Genomic DNA, 23,873 nt, shown 5'->3' with positions numbered 1-23,873 from the left:
CTCAACAGAAAAATGGGGAAATGTGATAACAGATAGTTCTCACAGAAAAAGAAATGTCTTTTAAAAATATGATAATATGCTAAACTTCCTTCATAATAATATAAATACACATGAAAATATACATATAATCACATGAAAAAGTGAAAGTTAATCACTCAGTCATGTCCGGCTTTTTGTGACCCCCAAGGACTGTAGCCCACCAGGCTCCTCTGCCCAAATTCTCCAGGCAAGAATACTGGGGTGGGTAGCCATTCCTTTCTCCAGGGGATCTTCCTGACCCAAAGATCAAACTCAGGTCTCCTGCATTGCAGGCAGATTCTTTACCATCTAAGCCACCAGGGAAGCCCTATATAATCACATAAACATACATAAAATGTAGATACAACTTTTAACCTCTCAAAACTGACAGATCAGTTTGATAACACATAGTTTTATGACTATAGGGGAAACTGAACCTCTCACACATTCTTTGTGAGAGTGTAAAATGGCATAGCTTTTTTGTAAAATGTAAAAATTGTAAAATGACAACTTAGTAACATCTATCAATACATATTAAGACCCAGAGATTTCACTCCTAAGAAATTATGCTACAGTTATAGTCACAAGTATGCAAGATAACATGTAAAAGAATGTACATGATACCATTATTAACACAAGTTAGAAACAACTCAAATACCCACCAAGAGGGACTTTGATAACACAATGCTGTCATTAAAGAGAATACAGGCAGACTTACATTGGGATACAGAAGAATGTACCAATTATGTGAAAATAATTGTATCATATGTACATACATTTCATATAATTGGAACATTCTTCTATATCTCAATATAAGTCTGTCTCATTCCTTTTAATGGCAGCATTGTGTTACCAAATTCCCTCTTGATGGGTATTTGGGTTGTTTCTAGTGGTATCATATACAGATAGTTTTAAGGCTTCCCTGATGACTCAGTGGGTAAAGAATCTGCTTGCCATGCAGGAGACACAGGTTCATTCAGTCCCTGGGTCAGGAATATCCTCTAGATGAAGGAATTGAGAACCCATCCGGGTATTCTTGCCTGAAAAATCCCATGGACAGAGGAGCCTGGCAGGCTACAGTCCAAAGGGTCACTACAGTCTGAGTGACTAAACACACACACATATATACTTTTATCATAAATCCTTGGTTTTTTTAAAATTTTGGATTGTATGAATATATTACACATTCCAAAACTTACACATGAATTTATGGCATTTAGTAGTTAGATGGCAAATAGAATGCAATACTATAAAAACTATAATGAAGCCATTATGGTGATCATACTATTGATTTTTACTTTGAAAAATCATCTTTAATGTTTTATATATATGTAAAAATTAGAAGACTGACAAGTCAGTTTTTTTAAAAGGTATTCTTATTCTTTTCCACTATGGTTTCAGTTTGCTCTACAATAGAAAGTAACACAACATTGTAAATCAATTATACTTAAATAATATAAAATCTGAAAATAATAATAAAATTAAAATATTGATTTTTTTTAAAGTATTCCTGCTCATTCTATAAAGATTATAAAACTCTAAATAGTAGAGAGAAGAAAAATATATATAAATGACAATTCCCTCCCCAACTCAAAACAGCTACTGTTAGCATTTTGGTATCTTCCTATTTCTATATATAATTATGTGCCTGTTAGTATGTTTATAATATGTAAAACTAAACACATATACACAAAAATGCATGTTTTAGAAGAAATAGTGACAGTATGTTCCCTACTACACTGTTTTTTATAGTTAGCAAATGATGGTAGGTTCATTAAAAAATAGAATATAGCAGTAAAAATGAGGGCATTAACTAATATTTATACATTTAGTCTTTATATTTACTTTGAGGTTTAATCAGTCTGGCATTAATAGACATACACTCCAACTGTAAATTTAAAGAGTACGCTTTTGCACAACATAGAAAAGAAACTTATGGTTACAAAGGGGAAAGGTGGGTGGCAGGGATAAATCAGAAGGTTAAGATTAACATATACACATTACTATAAATTCCATGGTCAGAGGAGCCTGGCTACAGTCCATGGGGTCAAAAAGAGTCGAACACAACCTAGTGACTAAGCAGCAGCATATATAAATAGAGTGTTTGACACATCACAGGGTCAAGTATATATTTGTTGAATGAATGAATGTGTCCTACCTACCTATGTAGCCTTAAAGGATTTTCAAAAAAACAAAAATGCTATAGCTTTTCTAAAACTCCAGGTAGAAATAAAATTGGGAAAAACTGGGGAAATTTGGAAGTTAGAAACTCTAAGGTAGGCAGAACAATGGCACCTAAAACCTTTCAGTGGATATGTTAGTTTATATGGCAAAAGGGACACGGCATATGTAATTAGGTAACAGACATTGAAATAAGGAGAGAAGCCTGGATTATTCAAGTGGGCCCAATCTAACCAAGGGAGACATTAAAAACCAAGAAATGTTCTCCAGTTACAGAAGCAGAAGTCAGAGAGATGGAAGCGCAAGAGGGACTCCATCCACCTTTGCTGGAGAGAAGCCACTTGGCAAGCAAGCTGCCTATGGATGCAGAGACCAGCCTCAGGATAGGAGCCAGTAACCAAACAGGGGCCTCCACCCCACAACCACAAAGAGTGGAATTCAGCCAACAACTTGAATGAGCTGGAAGATTTGCTCCTAGAGCTTCCAGAAAGGAAGTTTGTCCTTATGAGACTGTTCAGGACCCATCTAGGCCACACTGTGCATTAGCTGAACTGTGAGGTAATAAATGGTGCTGCCGAAGGCTTCTCAGTTTGTAGAAATGTTTTGGCAGTGATGGAAAACTATACTACCTAACCCTAAAACTCTCGCTTGGTGAGATATGTTTGAAAAAAGAGAACTGGAGGTCCATGACTGGACAGTAACAGCAGAGATTTGAGGGCACCCCTATCATAAAGCTACAGTGTTCTCTAACATACTTGAACTCCAGACAAAACCATGATTCTGGAAACCAGGAATTAATATTATTTCCTTCTATTTATGTATCTTCTTATAGACTTTGTCATTAGAGTAGAATGAGGTAATCATCCTGAGATGATTTACAGGGTGCAAATCAACTATGACACTCAACAAATTTAATGATCTTTCTGCCTGGTTGGTGATTGTTAACTAGGAAGAAACTCACTATAGTTAATGCCACACTAAATACCACATGTTTAAAAAATGAGAGGCAGCTTAACACTCCGTTTCTCTGAATCAAGTTATCCCCAAGTAAGAATGCACATGAATGTGCACAAATGCAGAAGCATTGCCTATCAACAATTTTAAGTGTTTTTTTTTTATATTTTAATATATTTGCACTTAAGAATTGTCTTAAAAATGGGGTATACGCTTAAAATATGGTGACTTTTCTTTCTTAAAAAAAGCAGCTCTTTTTAAAGCAAGATTAGTTCCATAGATGGAGGAAATGTGGTATTCAGCGTTCAAATAGTAATATGGTGTCTTAGTCTGCTAGGGACACCATAACAAAATACCAGACTAGGTAACAAACAATGTAAATTTGTTTTCTCAGAGTTCTGCAGGCCAAAAGTCCAAAAGCAAGGTGTAAGCAGGTTGGGTTTCTCCCAAGGCCTCACGTTTGGTTTCTGCTTGGCTTGCAGCCAGCCACCTTCTTGCTGTGTCCTCATATGGCCTTTCCTCTGTGTGCATATGGAGAAAGAGGTCTCTGGGGTCTTTTCCTCTTAAGGAAATTGGTTCTTTTCAGTTAGGACCCCACTCATATGACCTCATTTAACCTCAACTTCCGAATTAAAAGAGCTATCTTTAAATACGTTACATTAGGGATTAGGGCTTCAACATATGAACTTGATAAGGGAGGGAGAGGACACCACAGTCTGTAACTGGTTACTACAGTAGTAAAGACAAGCAGAGATAAAATGGAAACAGGATTCTGCCTCCCCAGGGAGAAACTTGTTCTTGGGTGTTGAGTGACTTCCTGGACAGCTGAGGGCCAACGTGCACAGTTATCAAAGTTCAGCCATAGGGAAGACAGGGAACTGAGGTTCTGGAGATGTTCACAGAAGGGAACTGGTGTGGGGTGTACCAGAGGAGCTAGATCAGAGAAAAGAGTTTTTCTGGAGGCAGAGGGTTTATCTTACAGAATAATTTTCAGTCATATTGCCAAGCCTCGTTAACTTTCCTTCTTGATAGAATTTTGAAGGTGTGTAGACATTTACCGTGAATATTGTTTGTCCTGATGTCAGCAAAACATTCCTGAAGGACTCCATGATGGTAACTTTGTGATTAGCATGAGAACACTCAAACACTCATCCTCATTGCCAGTACCAGGCTCCCGCTATGTCCCTAGTTGAGTGCTACAGAGTTCTTCCCTTGCTTTTGTCTCTTCTGAAATCTGGTGTCACTCATTTGAATAAAGATATCAAACCTAATTATAAAATTTTTAGTAACAAACCATTGGGAGAGATAAATGATATACTGAATGGAAAGTTCACGATCTCAAGAGATCTTGACAGGATGGCATGTACAAACAAAGCCAACACAATTAAATGTGACTGTGCTCACTGAAAGGTTTTGCACTGGAGGAAGGATCCTGTGCACAGAGAGAGGCGAGCATACCCTATGTAACAGAAGTGGGGGAAATTCATTGAAATTGGAGATCATGGAAAGAAAGGCATGCCAAAAGCTGGGTCCTAAATGGAAATCCTCAGACAAGAAAATGATGCAAGGCAGGAATCTCTCAGAGCTAGAATCAAAATCCCCAGCATGATGAGCTATTTCCCTCATTTATTCCCCACTCCCAGCTCCCCAGCTTTTGGTAAAGAGGAACAACAATGATCCCATTTGTTTCTGTTTATAGCAAACTAACACCAAGATTAAAGAGAGGGTGAGCCTGTCCCTCGGGGCTTCCCTGGTGGATCAGTGGTAAAGAATCCCCCTGCCAATGCAGGAGACTTAGGTTCAATTCCTGGGTCGGGAAGATCCCCTAGAGAATGAAACGGCAACCCACTCCAGTATTCTTGCCATCATAATCCTATGGATAGAGGAGCCTGATGAGCTTCAGTCCATCGAGTCCCCAAAGAGTTGGGACCATGTCCAAAAGGACATGATTCAGCGACTAAACAACAGCCTGCCCCTCATATTATAGTCCAGAGTGAAACTCTAGGTTTATGAGCCCAAACATACTGGACTGTCACACACGCACAGAGTTTGAAGGGGCCATGGACATTTAGGTCTTTTCCATTCATTTCAAGTTTCCCTTTCTCACTTCTTTGATTCAAGGCCAAGCTTCATTCCAATTCCACCACTTGCAATTGCTCAAACTTTCCTGACCTCCCGCACCTCCTTTGCTCCAGCTGATTCCTCTTCCTGGAATGCCCTTCTCCCATCTTCTCTGAAAACCTACTCCCTTCAAGGCACATTACAAACGCTGCCCCTGAAGACATATCTTTCCAGATTTCTCTTCTTACAATTGCAAATGGATACCCCCCTTTCTTTTTCATTTGTGAACTTATATAGCACTTGTGTATGCTTCTTTAGGATAATCACTCTTTCTTGCAGAGGAAGCCTTCCTAAAGAGTGAGGCCCAGTTTTCTTCCTGCTGCTCACACAAGAAGTGAATGCCCAGGGACTTCCCTGGTGGTCCAGTGGTTCAGACCTCATGCTTTCACTGTGGGAGATAGGGAATGAGGGGCTGTGGTGGGGGCATGAGTTCAATCCCTAGTTGGGGAACTAGGATCCCACATACTACTCAGTGAAGCCAAAAAAAGGAGGGGAGTGGGAATGCCCAGCTTTACTAACTAGACTGGCAGTCACATTCCCCTCAAATCATATGAAGTGAAGTGAAGTGAAGTAGCTCAGTCGCGTCCAACTCTTTGTGACCCCATGGACTGTAGCCCACCATGCTCCCCCATCTATGGGATTTTCCAGGCAAGAGTACTGGAGTGGGTTGCCATTTCCTTCTCCAGAGGATCTTCCCAACCCAGGGATTGAACCTGGGTCTCCCGCATTTTAGTCAGACACTTTACCATCTGAGCCACCAGGGAAATCCAAATCATGTGAGCTTCTTGCCAAAAGCGTGACAAGCCATGGTCCATCCATTAAGACCTAAAAAATGTTTGTTTTCTTCTCTGTGAAGCTTTTGTGTCCATCCCCAGCAAAGATGACCTTTATACTTCATATAACACCTTCACATGACACATGCTGCTATTACATAAAGTTAAAATAATGCAACTGCCATAATCCCTCAGTTAAAAAATTATGCTCTTAAAAACATCAATAATTTATAAATATGCTGTAAAACCAAATGCTATATTAACTCTGCATATTAGTTGTACAATACACAATGATTCTAAGTAAAATACTTAAAAACCTGCATCCCATGATCAAAGAATACCATAATTGTTAACTTGTTTGCCTTATTCCACTAGATTGGCAGGTCCTTAGACATCAGCAAGAATCATGTCTCATTTATCTTATTACCAACGTTTGCCCAGTGGCTAGTATATAGTACTGGCTCAAGAAATATCTGTGGAGTGAATGAACAAATTGAACAAATAAGTTTTTTGTTGGCCATAAATGGTTTATAGTTTGACACTCTGACTGCTATAAAAACTTACATAATATAGCACTAACTGCATTTTATAGGGTGTTCAGATTACAGAAAGCAATAATTACAGAAAGATTCAGTTATATTTGGATTACAGAACTTTTTTTTTTTTTTTTGGCCAAGCCAAGTGGCACACAGGATCTTATTTCCCTGATCAGGTATCAAACCCATGCTCCCTGCAGTGGAAGCTCAGAGTCTTAACCACAGAACCAACAGAGAATCCCCTGCAACATACATTTTCTAATTGTGTTAAATATTTTAAAGAGGACACTGACCACTCAAGATGACCAGGATGGTATTAGGCCCAGAAGATATTAATATAGAGCAAGGCAGACAGAATTGGGTAGATGTAGCCTTGAAAAGAGAAGCAAGTGAAAAACATGATAGCAATCTTCACATATCTGAAGGACTATCTCTGAAGGTGTAAAAAGGCCCAATGTATGAAGTTCCAAAGAAGCAAAGACCAGTCTGATGACAGTTCCAGAAGTAGATTTGATTCTCTATACAAAATGCCTTTACAAACCGCTGCTATAAAGCAATGGAACATGTTGTCTTGTGATACTGTGAGAATCCCATCACATGGCATATCACAGCAGAACCATAATGACTAAGAGTTACTCAGCACTGGGTAGAATGGTAGACTACATGTCCCACTGGGCCTCCTGAAATTTTAAAGCTATCTAACTCTACCAACATTGATTCCTTTTCTGGAGAGGACCCCTAAAACCATAGGCACAACTGAAAACTGACAAATATTCCAGGAGATGACCTGAAACTGTCCAGCCTCAGATCTACTACAGATTATCACTAAAAATACATCTATCCATCCATTTATCCAACCAACTAAATTTCATCAGTGGGCTTCCCTAGTGACTCAGTGGTTAAGAATCTGCCTGCCAATGCAGGAGATGTGGGTTCAATCCCTGGATAGGGAAGATCCCTGGGAGAAGGAAGTGGCAACCCACTCCGTGTATTCTTGCCCGGGAAATCCAATGGACCAAGGAGCCTGTTGTGCTATACAGTCTATGGGTCATGTAAAAGTTGGATGCGACTTAACAACAACAAAATTTCACGAGTACCCGCCGAGTGTCAGGCACTGTCCTCAGTCCTAGAGATATAGCATTGAGCAAAACAGACCAGTTCTTGTGTTCATAAACTTAGTGTCTAGACAGGTAGTAATAAGCACACATAAATAGAAATTATAACCCATGGTGAATTCTATGAAGAAAGGCGTGGGACGCTACAAGAACCAGCTGTGATAGTTAGAGGGCTCAGAAAGGTCTGTCTTGATGCAAGTCATTTAATCTTTCTGTCCATCCACAATGATTCCTGTTAAATAGGGCAGAAGATTTTTACCATACCATGACTTTGAGGAATTTAGTGTGTAACCTTGGGGACCCATTGTCTTTGTACTCTTGGAGAAGGTCATCTGACCTCTGAAAACTTCAGTTTCCTCCTCTCCCAAATGGGAAGCTTATTAGCCCCTACATCCTGATGCTGTGAGATCGTGCTTGGGAGCCCAGGGTCTGCCTTGGAGTGAATCCTCCAGAAATGACAACTATTGTTATTAAAATAAACAGGAAATGCCTTAAGTACTTAGAAAGAAAAAAATTCCACTTACATCCTAGATCTGTTATTCTTACTTTTCTAGTTATCTCAGGTTTCCCAAATCCCCAGGCTGTTTGGTTGGGGGTGGGGAGCATGGATAAGACAGCCAAAAAGGGAAGCAGCACCTGATCCCACTTGAGGGCAGCCTCACTTCTCCCACTCTACCTTTCCTTCCTTAGAGGTAGTTGTCTGCTATAGGATGAAAAGCACCCTTCCTTCTTGCTTTCACATTCAACCCTTTCTTTCTTCTCTTTACAAATCCGAGAAGGTAGGAAAGGACCCTTCTGGAGAAACGAGACCACCTCTGCTTCAGCCAGTGCAGCCACCGAATGAAAATTCAGAGCGGCGGCTCCCTGGAGTTCCAGGAGGAGACCAGGCCGGTATGAATAAATAATCCACATTTCAAGCAGGATTACGACTATAAATGAAAGATGAAAAGCACATCAGGGTACCAATTCGTCACACATCTACACACAAAAGTGCAGCCTTGTTTTTCTCCTTATCCCCAGCTTACCCCACTTCCCACTGCACTCTGTGGCCAAACATCCACAACCCTGGAAAAGATTGTAAAAAGTGGGGCAGAGAGAGCAAGAGAGAGAGCTGCCAGCCAGCCAGACAGGTAAGCTGAGTGGGGCTCTGAGTGCCATCCATTGCCTCCCTCCCTACCAGCACGTGGGATCCCCCTGAACTTAGGGGGTCAGATGATCCCTACCAGGGGCTTGTCTGTCACCTCAGCAAGTGGTGTCACAGGGCACCTGGTCACAGTCTGGCTGGTATCTGCCGCTACCTAGTCCTCCTGTTATCTTCCACTAGTCCTATTAACTAATATAGCTCCCCACCGTTGCTACATTCCATTAGGTCAGAGCAATGAAAATGAATGCCATTTTCTTGATGGCTTATGCAGAATTGATGTAATTTGAAGCAAGCCTCCCTGGCCCTGCTTCTTCTCCCGTCTCCATCCCCCCACCCCCTTTCAACCCCACCCCCATGCTTGGCTGCTCCCCCTCCAGCCCCTCCCAACCCCTGTCTCTGACTTTCTTCTCCCTTTTCATACTGAATATATTGGGGCCCTGGCGGGCTGCCATTCTAACCACACATTAGAAATGGTAGAGTTTTCCTCTATCTGATTCTATAAAATGAGTTCACCAGAAGGTGCAAACCCAGCACATTCGTGGTTTTTCCTATAAATTACTTTAACACTGTGTCCAATCATATATATAATTTCAGATTTTCAATTTCAACTCACTGCTGTGTCAGCACAGACTCCACTGATATGTCTAACGTATTTAGCTTAAAATGAAACGGATGGCATTTCATTACCAGGAAGATAATATTTTTGAATATGTTTCCTGCATGGCGGGATCCATCATTATTCTGCCATTTTATGTTCAGCGTGTGTAATAGCTTTTTAATGCTTTGACGTATTTTATTTATACGTGTAATATTTTTCTAATACCGTAGGACGTTTTAACTCATTGGACACATTAGAAAATCTTAATTGAATGCTTTTAAATATTAGCTAGAAGGGAAAGGCTGAACAAATTGCCAATATTTTTACTTAAAATTTCATCAAAAGTAACCAAAAAAAGGCACAAAAATTGTTCAACCTTTGTTCTTTTCCTTTACCTATTCTCCCCAACCTTCCCCCTGCTCCTCACCCTTTCAGAGTAGTCTCCCCATAAATATATACACTTTGGAGAGGAAATAAAAAGATAAAGAAAAATCCCCTAGTCCTCTGAGACTTAGGAGCTGTCAGGGTGAAAGCAAAGAACACAAGAAATATTGAGCAAGCCCCAGTGTGAATGGCAGAAGCTCTCTCATTGGTGAAAGCTTCTGACAGTGCTGAAACCTTTAATACCAGGTTCCCAGCTCTTTGACCAAAGTCATGAATGTTCAAAAAGAGACTTTTTCTCAAAAGCTGTCTTTGCAAAGAAAATGCAAAGGAAAGTGTTTCACCTTAAAAACTTGCAGGTAGTCAGTTTGAAATGCTGAAGGCATTTCAAATTTACAGGTAAATGCTAGCGAGAGCGCTTTTTTCTAGTTCTGTCCCCACTTCTATCAAAGTAGCACCTTACTCCTCCAAAGGAAAGATCTGGGAATCAACGTGGGAAAGGTACTTTGCCTTCCCCCATTCAAGTCAAAGCGGCTCAGTCAGTGGCCTGCTGGCCTCAGCACCCCACTGGGAGTTCCCAGTCTGGGTTCACTCACCAGGGAAGGGTGTGAGAATTAACATTTTCTTTGTAGAAGCTCTGTTTTTCCTGTATGTATATACATATGTAGTTTTCCCCAGCTTTCTTGAAGCATAATTGATAAATCTGTGTATGTCTAAAATGCAATAAAGTGTACAATTGGCCTTTCCTGCATTTATATTCCAGCCCCTTTTTCTCTGTTGCTCTCCTAGGGAAGAGCAAGTAGACACAGATTCTAATTCTAGGCCACCTCTGATCATCTATGGGATACTGAGCAGTTACTGTAGTCCTCTGAGCCCCAGAGGCTTCCCTGGTGGCTTAGTCAGTAAAGAGTCTGCCTGCAATGCGGGTGACCTGGGTTTGATCCCTGGGTTGGGAAGATACCCTGGAGAAGGAAATGGCCACTCACTCCAGAATTCTTGCCTGAAGAATTCCATGGACAGAGGAGCCTGGTGGGCTACAGTTCATGGGGTCACAAAGAGTCGGACACGACTGAGTGACTAACTTTTCACTTTTCACTTTCTGAGCCCCAGAAAACTTACCTGTGAAACAGAGCTACTAGTTTCTTCCTTGGCGGTCTCTACAAGAATAAGACATCATAATGAATGCACCTAATACAATTTGTAGATTACATAGTAGACATACAATGACAATCATTTGTTACAATTAACAACTTGCTTTGTAGTTAAAAGTGGCCAATCTCTTCTCTTCTCTCTCTTTCAAATTCTCCAATCTAAAAAGAAGACTCCAATCTGCATACTAATAAAACAACTTCCTTCCTATAAATAAAAGTTAGCGTAAAAGCACAAACAATTACAGTATTTTATTTATTCCAATAAAGCTCCTTTTGGAGTGAAACTCTTCAAGTTTTGCCTGAGGATATTTTAAAGAGGTTTTTGGGGCTTGCTGGCTTCATTTTTTTCCCCTATGTTTATTTATCTCCTTGTCCTTAAGTGAAAGTGTTACTTGCTCAGTCTGCTCTGACTTTTTGCACCTGGAGAATTTCATGGGCAGAGGAGCCTGGCAGGCTACAGTCCATGGGGTCACAAAGAGTCAAACACAACCGAGCAACTAACACTTTATTCTTAAAAGAGTAGAAAGTTATAGCACTAACCTCCTTTAAACAGAACCTGCCACTATGATTCCTTGGATCAATGTACCTACTTGAAAATTCCAGTACCTCTGCTAGCTACCAAAGAGTTGGGAAAATTATCACTAAAATGGCAATCATATTAAAATATATATGTATGAAATTAACATGTAGATCTTAAATTTACACAATGTTATATGTCAAATAAATTTCCATTAAAAAGAGAGTTGGGAAAACACCATGCTGGGAAAGGGGTGAGCAATCTTTTCTAAAAAGGTTTTTGGCTTTGCTGGCTCAATTCTGCCATTGTTTGTATAAAAACAGATAGAAAATATGGAATGAATGATCATCACTATGTTCCAATAAAACTTTGTTCACGAAATCAAGCAGTTTTCTTATCAGCAAAATAGAAACAGATTCACAGACTTGGAGAATAAGCTTAAGCTTAAGATTATTAGGGGAAAGCATGGGGAAAGGAAAGACTGGCAGTTTGGGATTAACATGTACACATTGCTACGTTTAAAATAGGTAACCAACAAGGACCTATTGTATAGCACAGGGAATTCTACTCAATATTCTATAATAACCTACATGGGACAAGAATTTGAAAAAGAATAAAAAATAAAATAGAATAAAAATTACAAAAAAATAAAAATAAACCCACAGTTGGCTGCAGGCCTTAATTTGCAGACTAACCTCTGATTTAGAACATTAATATAACAATGCTTGCATTTCTCAAGGACCAACAGTTCCAATGAACAGAATCACAAAATCAAGTGCTGAAAAAGGAAATGTCAACAATATGACCCTTTAGATTGAGCAAGGGATTAAGTCTCAAATTATTGGATACTGTATCTCCTACTATTATATCTATTTTCACTGTTTTGATATAACACAATTTTATAGAAATTTGCCAGAGGAAGTTTTAGTTTTTCACCCTAAGCCTCTATTACAGATAATTCAAAGTTAACCTAATTTGCTGATGACCAACTGGACAATTTTGTTCAAATAAAAAATAGCATAAATCATTCATTCATTCAACAAACTCCATAAACACCAGCCTATCTAGACACCAGGAAAAAGCACTGGATACATAAAATCCACCTCCACACATTTATGTTTCAGTAGGGAAAGAAACAGTATATCCTTAAACACATCAAGAAAAAGATAAATTAATTTACCAGTACATATAAATGACAATTCAGAGTAGTATGACAGACAGGAATGGGTCTAGGGACCAAGGGGAGTCCTGAGAGAGTGGCCTCTTTAAGGAGGGTACATGATCTGGCTTTGGAAGGACAAAAATGACCATGTCCAGCCCTTCGAAAAGCTAGGAATCACAATACAAAAGTCACAATGCAAAATAAAAGAGTTTAGAGACTAGGATGAGAAGCAAGGAAGCCAGTGTGGTTGGAATTTAGAAAATGACAGAGTCTCATGGACTCTGTAATCACAGAATTATGACAATTTTAATCACAAAATTATAAGACTCTATTTTGTTCTCATCAACAGAAAAATGTTTGCACTCATGAATTCCCAGTGATAATATTTGTTGATAACTTTGAAGAAATCATCTTGAAGTGACCCCATGAGTCTTCTGAAGAACAAAATATCAGAAATTCCTAATTATTGTGTTACAGACCTTCTTCTGAACTCCATTTCTAAACTCTTGCTCTTCTAAAAGGAGGTGAAAAAATTTAGACAGGCATGTATAGATGAGCATTGCCTTAATTTCAGTTGCTCTTTCAGGAACCAAAGCAGAAGCAGAAGCTATTTGATAAAATTCCTGTTCAAAGTTATATGGCACTTTTCAACTAAGAATATCAGAGCACTCTGTTGCAATTAAATCATTAATCCTAATGACAACCCCATCGAGAAAGTATCTGCTTTATTATCAGTGAGAACACTTGGCATTTACATGCTCGTCTTGAGGATGCTACTCAATCACACGCAGTTAATTAATGCATTCAACGTATTCAGAAGGCAGGTCAGCATTCTGGTCCCCAGTTACAGATAAAGAAAATGTGATCCCAAAAGGATGAGGTATTTCTAGCCAATTTATCCAAATGAGAGTAGTATCAGAAATTACTTGATGCTTTGATCTTAGTTAAGAATCACTTCATGCACTGAGTTCTCAAACGTTTAAGTACCTATAATTATATTACTGTTCATAAAATGGTCAATTAGATGGGCATCACCTGAAGGCACAGCCCCCTTTTTTAATAATCCCAATAACAACATCTCTATAGCAATATGAAGATTGCCCAATATTTTCACGCAATCTTCATTACAACCACCTAAGTCTCACTGGATCTTGATGTCACCATTTCACAAGTGACGGAATGGATGTTCAAAGAGATTATAAGATTTGCCCATCCAAATGAAAAGATGCTCAATATTGCTCATTATTAGAGAAAGTAAAAGTCACTCAGTCGTGTCCAACTCTTTGCAACCCCATGGGCTTATCCAGGCCAGAATACTGGAGTGGGTAGCTGTTCCCTTCTCCAGGGGATCTCCCCAACCCAGAGATAGAACCCAGGTCTCCTGCATTGCAGGAGGATTCTTTGCCAGCTGCGCTACCAGGGAATCCCTGTTATTAGAGAAATACAAGTCAAAACTTCAATGAGGGGCTTCCCTCGTGGCTCAGTGGTAAAGAATCCACCTGTCAATGCAGGAGAAACAGGTTCAATCCCTGATCCGGAAGAGCCTACATGCTGAGAAGCAACTGAGCCCGTGCATCACAACTATTGAGCCTGTGTTCTACAGCCTGGGAGCTGCAACTACTGAGCCCATGTCCCACAAGTACAGAACCCCACGTGCCCTAAAGCCCCTGCTCCGCAACAAGAGAAGCCACCACAATGAGAAGCTCACACATTGCAACTATAGGGTAGTCCTCGCTTGCCACAACTGGAGAAAAGCCCACAGAGCAATGAAAACCCAGCAAAGCCCAAACTACACAAATTAAGTTTTAAAAAACTACAATAAGGTATCACCTCACACCAGTCAGAATGGTTATCATTAAAAATTCTACAAATAGTAAATGCTGGAGAGGGTGTGGAAAAAAGGGAACCCTCCTATACTGTTGATGGGAATGTAACTTGGTGCAGCCACTATAGAAAACAGAATGGTGGTTTCTTAAAAAACTAAAAATAAAGTTGCCATATGATCCAGCAATCCCACTCCTGGGTATATATCTGGAGAAAATGCTAACTTGGAAAGAAACACACCAATGTTCATAGCAGCATTGTTTACAATAGCCAAGACAAGGAAGCAACCTAAATGTCCATTAACAGAGAAATGGATAAAGAAGATGTGGCACATATATATAATGGAATATTGGCCATAGAAAAGAATGAAATAATGCCATTTTCAGCAACATGGATGGATCTAGAGATCATACTAAGTGAAGTCAGTCAAAAAGAGAAAAACAAATACCATATGACATCACTTATACGTGGAACCTAAAATATGAAACAAATGAACTTATTTATGGAACATAAGCAGACTCACAGACATAGAAAACAAACTTATGGTTACCAAAGGGAAAAGAGGGTAGGGGAGGGAATAAATGAAGAGTTTTGGATTAGCAGATATAAGCTACTATCTGCAAAACGGATAAACAATGAGGTCCTACTATATAGCACAGAGAACTAGATTCAGTATCCTATAATAAACCATTATGAAAAATAATATGAAAAAAGATTAAATATGTATGGATATATGTATGACTTATACATATATACATATACATCACTGACTTATACCAGAAACTAATACAACATTGTAAAATCAACTATACTTCAATAAAACATTTTAAATATTTGAAAAAAAGGATTTGTGCATCATACATAGTTAGTATATAAAGATGACAGGCTTTGAACCCAGGAATTTTGACTGTAAGTGTAGTGTTCTTCCCCTTGTACCACTGTTTTTCCTCTGACCTCTTAGATTTTTTCTTATAAGATGATTTTTCCTTGACCTCTGTCCAAGGCATTTTGTTGTCATGTACCAAAAGTGATGCTAATTTTATATTTACAACACCTACAAAGTTGTTCCAAGGTATGGATTTTGAGAGAAGAGTTATAATAAAAGTTTCCTTCAGGTGATAAAGAAACATATCATAAACAAAGTAAAAAGAGCTGCTAGAGAAGGAAATAGAGGAACAAAACTTCTTGCAAATGTGAGAAGATGACAGTTTTAGAATGACACTGACACTAAAAAGAGAAGCATGAAAGACTGAGACAAGGTTCTCAATGACATCTCTGATGCACTAATCAAATCAGGCATGATTTCCATCAAGCCAGATGGACATTTTATTTAAGAGAAAAAAGTTATCTCTATTGCTCAAGTCCAGTGGAGTTGGGTTTTCTGTTAGAAGTAAGGAAAACCACTTGAATGGATACAAGTACAACACCTAAGCCACACCCCCTATTCTGGTGAGTGTGTGAGTGTGTGTGTGTCTCTCTCCCTCAGCAGACTGTGAGGTTCATGGTTGCCCAAGAGTTTCCAAAGAGCAGGGGAAAGCCCTGACATCATCCTTGTGACCCCAATCTCTGGCCCATATTACGTTGTGGGGTAGGTAGTCATTGCGCTTACTTTGAGGAATTTCTACAGCAATGCAATGACTTCTCGGCTTCTTCACATATAGCCCCTACCTGTCTTCCCTTCCACCTCTGGGTCAGCCCTCCTGTTTCCCAGTCGCCCAAGTCACTGATGCCTTCCTCTGCTCCATGCTTCCAATCCATACTGCCACACAAGACCAATCATTCTAAATTCCCCAAACCAAAGTCCCCCCACCTCTCTTCCCCTCCACATCCAACACCTTGCTCTGGCCATCTTCATGATCATTTTGGATGACTGACACTGTCTTCAAACCAGTCACTGGACTCAGGTCTTGCCTCCCACCTCTCGTCTTCTCCAACACACATTCAGAGTGATGACTCTAAAATGCAGATCTGGCCATGTTGCCCCCAACATTGGAAGCCCTTGCTGGCTCCACCCTGCTCTCAGGTTGACATTCAAATCTCCAGCCCCTGGAGATCTGACCCATCTTATCTTTCCAACCTCATTCTTCCCTACCCTACACCTCCCCACATACTACAGCAAGACTTCTAGAAACCACTAGCACCTCCCATACAATGAGCCCTCCTTGGGGCCTTCACATATGCTACACTCTCTACCTGGAACAACCTCCCCCCAAATCCTCATCTGCATAAAGCTTTATTTCCCTTCCAAGGCCATTTCCCTACCACCTTCTCCAAGAAAACTTCTGTTCTCTCCCTGCCACCCAGTCTGTGACCAGCCCTTCCTCCACCACTGAAAAACAACCCCAAATTACCTCTCTCATAGCATTTGTCATAATGCATTGAGAGTGAAAGTATTAGTACCTCAGTCAGACACAAATCTTTGCAACCCCATGGAATGTAGCCCACTAGGCTCCTCTGTCCATGGGATTTTCCATGCAAGAACTGGAGTGGATTGCCATTTCCTTCTCCAGGGGATCTTCCCAACTCAGGGGTCAAACTTGGGCCTCCTGCACTGCAAGCAGATTCTTTACCATCTGAGCCATCAGGAAAGCTCATTATCTTCAACTAATTATATGTCTCTTTTGTCAGACTTTCCACCAACTCCAACAGTCTATTGTCATCAGGAACCATCTCGTGTTTACCCTAAGTACACAGAGCCATGCTTGGCACACCATAGATGCTCAGTATACTCTTTCAAAGTGAATCAATAAGCTAGTGAATGAAGAAAATATTGAACAGTCAGAAACCTCCCACTTTCAACTTCATTTTCTCACTTTAAGACCTGTCAAAAATGTCTTCTTCATACAGATGGCTAATAAACACATGAAAAGATGCTCAACATCACTCATTATTAGAGAAATGCAAAAAAACTACAATGAGATACCACCTCACAAAGGTCAGAATGGCCATCATCAAAAAGTCTACAAACAATAAATTCTGGAAAGGGTGTGAAAAGGAACACTCTTGCATTGCTGGCAGGACCGTAAATTGATACAGCCACTATGGAAGACGGTATGGAGATTCCTTAAAAAACTAGGAATAAAACCACAATATGACCCAACAATCCCACTCTTGAGGAAACTAAAGTTTAAAAAGACGCATATACCCCACTGTTCATTGCAGCACTATTTACAATATCTAGAACATGGAAGCAACCTAGATGTCCATCAACAGATGAATGGATAAAGTAGCTGTGGTACATATACAATGGAATATTACTCATCCATAAAAAGGAATGCATTTGAGTCAGTTCTAATGAGGTGGACAAACTTAGGGCCTATTATACAGAGTGAAGTAATTCAGGAAGAGAAAGATAAATATCATATACTGACACATATATGTAGAATCTAGAACAATGGTACTGATGAATTTATCTGCAGGGTAGCAATGGAGAAAAAGACCTACAGAACAGACCTATGGACATGGGGGGATGGGAGGAGAGAGAGGGTGAGGTGTACGGAGAGAGTAGCATAGAAGTTTACAATACCATGTGTAAAATAGACAGCCAATGGAAATTTGCTGTATGACTCAGGCAACTCAGACAAGGGCTCTGTGTCAATCCAAAAGAGTGGGATGGGGAGGGAGATGGGAAGGACGTTTGGGAGGGAGGGGACATGGGTGTACCTATGGCTGATTCTTGATGTTTGACAGAAAACACAACTCTGTAAAGCAATTATCCTTCAATTAAAAAAAATAAAGTGAAAAAAAAGTCTTCTTTCCCAAGTTATTCTTACAAATTCATTAAGAATTCCACAAAATAAATCTCATTACAGTCAAAAGAAGTTATATTCAATAACTCTTCTACGGCCCAGTTTCACCTTTCACTCCTGTACTTACATTACTCGCTCTGCATTAATGTCTGCACTTACCTAATTAAAGGTGAACCTCCAGGTTGCAGAGTTGGCCACCATTACATGGAAAACACAGTATGTGAATACATCCAAAAATAAGTCCTGATACAGCTTTCTTTTTTTTCTAGTCCCTGTGGGAGAAAAGATTTCTAATCAAAAAGGGGGCATTCTCATCACTCCTGGAAGAACATACTACACCCTGACAGAAGGAGAGGGGGCATTGTTTCAGCTGCCTGCCAGTCTCCCTGGGGCCTGGGGAGACACAGCTCCTCTGCATCAGATCTCCTTGGGGGTAACAGCAGCCCCCAGGCCTTGGGCTGCCCTGGAGGGGTGGCCACCGGCGTTCTGTAACCAGGACAATGAGAGAGGCCTTCTTAACAAGAATAGTCTGGTAATCAGGAGTCAAGACACCCAGACACAAGTAATGCATCCCACACACAATCCCATCCATCTCTTAAAATTATTCATCTAAGACCATTACAATCTTACTATGTTAACTTAGTATGGTGCTAGGTTTCCCAGATAAAATACTAAACTCTCAGTTTAACTGAGAGTTAGAATCTGAAAATGAATCTCAGGTGAACAAAACTTTTTAGTACTTCAGCTGAAGAGTGAACATTTTTAGTGTAAGTACGACTCATATAATATTTGGGATGCACTTATACTAAAATATTATTCAGTTTATCCAGAATTCATTAATAGGGAGTCCTATATTTTTAGTTCCTAAAGCTGTCAACTCCATATGGCATCAAAATTTCAACTGTTGCCTTTTCATTTAAAGTCTTCAAGTTTCAGGAGTCCCCTGATGGTTCAGTGGTTGATACTCTATGCTTCTAATGCAGGGAGTGCATGTTCCCTCTCTGGTCAGGGAACAAAAATCCCACATGTGGCCAAAAAAATAAACAGAAATAAGTACTTTAAAAAATAAAGTCTACAAGCTTCAATTAATTTAGTAGACAATTTAGTAACTAAAGAAAAAAGATCTGATATAAAGCAATGATCTCAAAAGCAGATTATTCCAGGGACTTTCTATCAATACAATGATTCAATCAGGGAATATAGTGTGGATTTATTTTCTGTTTGTTGATTTGTTTGCTTCGATAAAAGAGCTTGAATGATGGTGGGGTTTTTTCTTTTTCCTTTCATCTGGGATTGGTGTGTAAGGGTCAGACAACTTGAGCTACCAGCTTTCTCCAAGGGGCAAATATTAAAGACATTAGTGGCCCCCTAGAAGTTCACCCATCCCTCTCAGAATCATCAAAAACTGGCCCAGTTCTTCTTGAGAGCTCATCCTCTCATTTCTCCTGATCCCATCCAGATCCAGAGATGGATTAGTAACCTCACAAGCAAGAAAAGAAGAACTGGGTTGTGTGAGCAAAAAGATACTATGGAAATTCTCCTGGGGCTCCTCAAAAGAAAATGAGTCCAACCTTGTGCATTAGTTAGCTTGACTCATTTGCTGTTCATGGCGAGGAGACTGAATTACAGCAGGCTATAATAGTTAAATAGTAATGTTTTCTTTGGCTCATTGCTCTGTGGTGAAATCTTCCCTGCAGTAACTGATGCCATCTCCAGCACCCTAAATAGCAAAAAGTGTGACCCATTCTCTCTGCTGGTGCATTCACAGGCTATTGGGTAAGGTGTCTCCATCAGGGTTGTCAGGTAAGTTCCCTGTCATTTGCCTTTTATTCTCTGTGCATCATCCTAAAAAAAAAAAAATCTGAATTCAAAACTTATTTCCAAGTCAGAAAGAAGATTTTGTAAGTCTCTTTTCTAAAGCAGAGACATCCTCTTCTCTCTTCTCTCTTCTCGATGTGTCATCAGTAGCTTTAAAAGCAATCCCCTTGTGTCTGTCACCATGACTAAGAAAACTAGGCCAGTGATGATTCTGTCATTCAGTGGTTCTGTGGCATACGCGCCCTACCATCTCTGATTTCTACGCTTCAAAATACTAAGTGGGCCACATCAAGACATCTTTTTATCACAAAGTACTCTGTGTAATGGTTTTGAAACATTGGGAGGAAAATGGAGGTGTGGAGAGGGAGGACTTCTGCATAACTGCTGTTTATTTCTGTGGCAAACCACCACTTGGGAAAACATGCATTTGAGGGACATTAAAGGCTTGGCATTTCACTCCTTGACTTTAGTCCCTGGAACTTCCATTTGCATGGTGACATTCGAAACTTGACCATCCTGGACTGCTCAGTTGCCAGACAGCCGCCACTTTGGCAAGAGATAGCTCCAGGGGGAAGGGAAGAGGCTGTCTTGTAAAAGAAATGAATAAATGTCTGCTCAGGGCCCCTATCAGCCCAAACAAGCAGCTGCATTTGAAAGGTTTCTCCTATCTTGTAGAGCCAGAGAAGGTGAGATGTTCCAGGGAAGGCCAGAAAAACAAAACAAAACCCTACTAGAATGCATCTGGGCAAAAAAATCACATTTCTTAAAGGAGACTGCTAGAGCTCAACTGAAGGATGAGAATGGAACATCCCACCGCCAGCCCACCTCTTTCTTCTTCAGTATGTGTGAACATAGGGCACACACTAAATCTATAAACGTGACCCAGACTATGGTTATTGTAAAGTCTGCCGCTGGCACGAGGCCTGTTCTGTCAGGACCATTATGTTTCCTGTGTATGTCGTGCGCCCTATTCTCTAGATTTTGACAAACCCTGATGTAAGGAAAGAACTTGAAAACTGAAACATTCTAATTTCTTATCCCTTATAAGGTAAGATATTATACCCCTACATCCCTGCCCTGTTGTCTTCCTTGTATACCTCTTTCCTTTTCTTGACCATCAAAACAAACAAACAAAAAAAAAATTGAAAGAGAAAGGCAAGATAGAGTCAAAGGGAAGAGAAGTAGGTGGTGAGATGGGACAGGGAAAGGCCTGAAGAAAGTCTGCAGAGGCCCCCTACCATGGGTTTTCACTCCCTAAGTTGGATGAATTTAAAACACCCTTGGAAAAGAACACAGACACCACTGCCCTCTCCTTTAATAAAGTAACCATAATATCAGCAAATGCTAATATAAAGCTTACACTGTTCTAAGCACTTCACATATGTTTGCTCACTGAATCTTCACACATAAATACTAATACTCCCCTTTTAAGCAGATGAAGAGATAGGCCGATAGATGGCCAATAACTTTTCCAACATCACACAGTATGTAAATTGCAGAACAAGGACTTGAACCTGGTAGCCTAGCTCTGCTCTGTCTAGGCTATCTCCATATGCTAGAAATGTTTAGAAATGTTCATTTCTGCCTGTACTGTCCTCCCTCCCACTGTTACACCCCATATTTCTTCTGTCTTGGGGTTAAAATATGGAGAAAGAGAAACATTTGCTGTTTCACAGATTGCACTGAATGTTTCCAGGGTCCAGAAATAAGGTCTACAACAGTGAAAGACAGGAAACACGTGCCAGCTTCAATCCACAAATCAAGGTCATTCCCTGACATACCTATATCAGTCACTCAGGGTTCAATCAGGGAAGCACTAGAAAGTATGAGTAAGATTGAACCCTGACTGACTGACAGAAGTAGATTGGGGAGAACATATTGGGGAGAACATATCCATACTTTGTTACAGAGACTTGAATTATGCAATCAGGTTGAGCACCATCCACAAAGCCACTATCTTCGGGAGCAGTGCTGAAGAGTGCAGTCACCAGGAAAGGCTGTGGGAAGGGACGAGATAAGGTGGGGGAGATCAAGGGGAAGCTGGAACCCCAGAAGGATGACAGAAAGCCCCTGTGAGTTCTTACTGGCTCTGACCTTGATGGGCTGAGTGTCCTCTGAAGGTGGAAAGAGGGAGGAGGCCACATAGTAAAGCTAAGCCCTGGAGCTGGAGGAGCTAAAGGAGGATCTCGGGAATGGGAGCAACGGTAAGCCCAGCCACTGTCTCCCACTGATGAGGTGAGCCGGCCGACAGTGATGCTGCACGTGAGCTGTGCTTCCACCATGCAAATCTCCTGTGAGGACATCTTGCAGGGACTACCGCATCTGGACGCATACAGGAAGGGAGTTTTGGGAAATGTGGTCCAGTCTTGAGAAATCGACACTTTACAAAGTCACCACGTGACCTAACTACAACAGTGCTGCTGCAGTCTTAATGGAATCAGCTCGTTATCTAACCAGTTTTGCCACTTGGCAAACGTGGGAGGCAGAAAAGAAGAATGGTTACAACATAGATGTTGCAATCTGAGTTCAAATCCTAGCCCCAGTCACTTGTAGTGAGACTTCTAGAGATTTTAATTACCATATTTATAAAACAGGAGTGATAATACAGCAATCTTCATTGAACACAGTAAAGATTGAGTAAGATATACTTAAAAAGCACTAGTTTCTACATCTAGCCCATCATATTTACAATTTTTATATTAAACATAAAGCAACATATACATTATCAAAAATATACAGTAATAAGACTAGTGATAGCCTTTATTAATAATTTCTAATTTTGCAATAAATCATACAATAACCAGATCAGTTGAAGATGCATTTTTCTCAGCCAGAGTTCTTATACTTCATGAAGAACAACATAACTACAAGGTCTCCAAATTCAACATCCCCATATATTCAGAGTTTATCACATAAAGTATGCTAAGTAAAAGTTTTAAATATCCTTTACTAAGATGTAATTAGGGAATTCCTTGAGTACTTCGTGTTTTTCATTGAGGATCTTTGCCTACATACACTATTTTAAGCCAGGAGAAATCAGTGACAGGAAGACAATATGAAAAAAAAAAACACAGATACTTGGGATCCACACCACAGATTAAATTAATGGTGTGTAAGTGTTGTCTAATTTCTATGATGTATAGGAATGCTGGAATTCAGAATGGGTATGACCCACAGAAGCAATTTAACCCAACCCTGCCCTGAAGCACCGTCTTCTCTAGACCATTCTTGCTAAGTCTGGAACTTAGAAATATTAAGTGATGAGAAACTGACTCTACTTGGAAGCAGCCCAGTCCACAGAGAAACAATCAAAATTTTAAAAATTAATATTCCTGATATAACCAGATTTGACTTCCTTGCAACTGAGAGTTATTTGTCACAGTTCTGATCCCTTTAACCAAAGAGAATAAGTACAGCATGTTTGTCTTTAGCCCTTGAGAATCTGACTAATTCTATGGACCTACTTTACCCCAAAGTATGAATGCCACCATATATATAAACTCTACGTATAACCTCAGGAGCTCCTCAGAGCTCCTTTAACTCCTGGTGACCAAGTCTCCACAAGATTGCTCCTCCTTCATTCAAAGGCAACTTTCATGTTCCTCTTTAGCTTTCCTTTGTACAGAGTTCCATCAACTCTGGGGGAGTTATGTTGGGGGCATAATTTTAAGAGCTCTTGTATCATGGGCCTGTTTCTGTGAGTCAGTTCATCTTTCCAATCTTTCTCTTAATGGATTGCACTCTGAAGTAAACAAAATCCTACTGGAGCAACCTGGGAGGTTCAGAGTATGGTGAAATCACTACCACATAGGCCATTCATGTTCAGATTTA

General features: G+C 40.1%; 1 long non-coding RNA gene across 33 annotated transcripts in view; it reads right to left on the bottom strand.

Annotated features, from left to right (window-relative positions):
• LOC145512531 (uncharacterized) overlaps positions 1-23,873 on the bottom strand; it is a 1,082,988-nt gene that overhangs the window by 845,307 nt on the left and 213,808 nt on the right. For 31 of the 33 annotated variants that reach the window (XR_014058616.1, XR_014058634.1, XR_014058638.1 and 28 more), the window contains one exon: positions 18,384-18,496. This is a non-coding gene — a long non-coding RNA (uncharacterized LOC145512531). Of the gene's footprint in view, positions 1-10,940; positions 10,979-18,383; positions 18,497-23,873 lie in introns of all 33 variants that reach the window. The other 2 variants (XR_014058604.1, XR_014058615.1) reach the window with 1 other exon arrangement.

The sequence above is a fragment of the Giraffa tippelskirchi genome, chromosome 1 (genome assembly GCF_054371585.1).
Source record: "Giraffa tippelskirchi isolate mGirTip1 chromosome 1, T2T-mGirTip1v1.2.pri, whole genome shotgun sequence".
NCBI lineage: Eukaryota > Metazoa > Chordata > Mammalia > Artiodactyla > Giraffidae > Giraffa > Giraffa tippelskirchi.
Note: the sequence above shows the minus strand (reverse complement) of the source record. Positions and strands in the feature narration are given on the sequence as shown.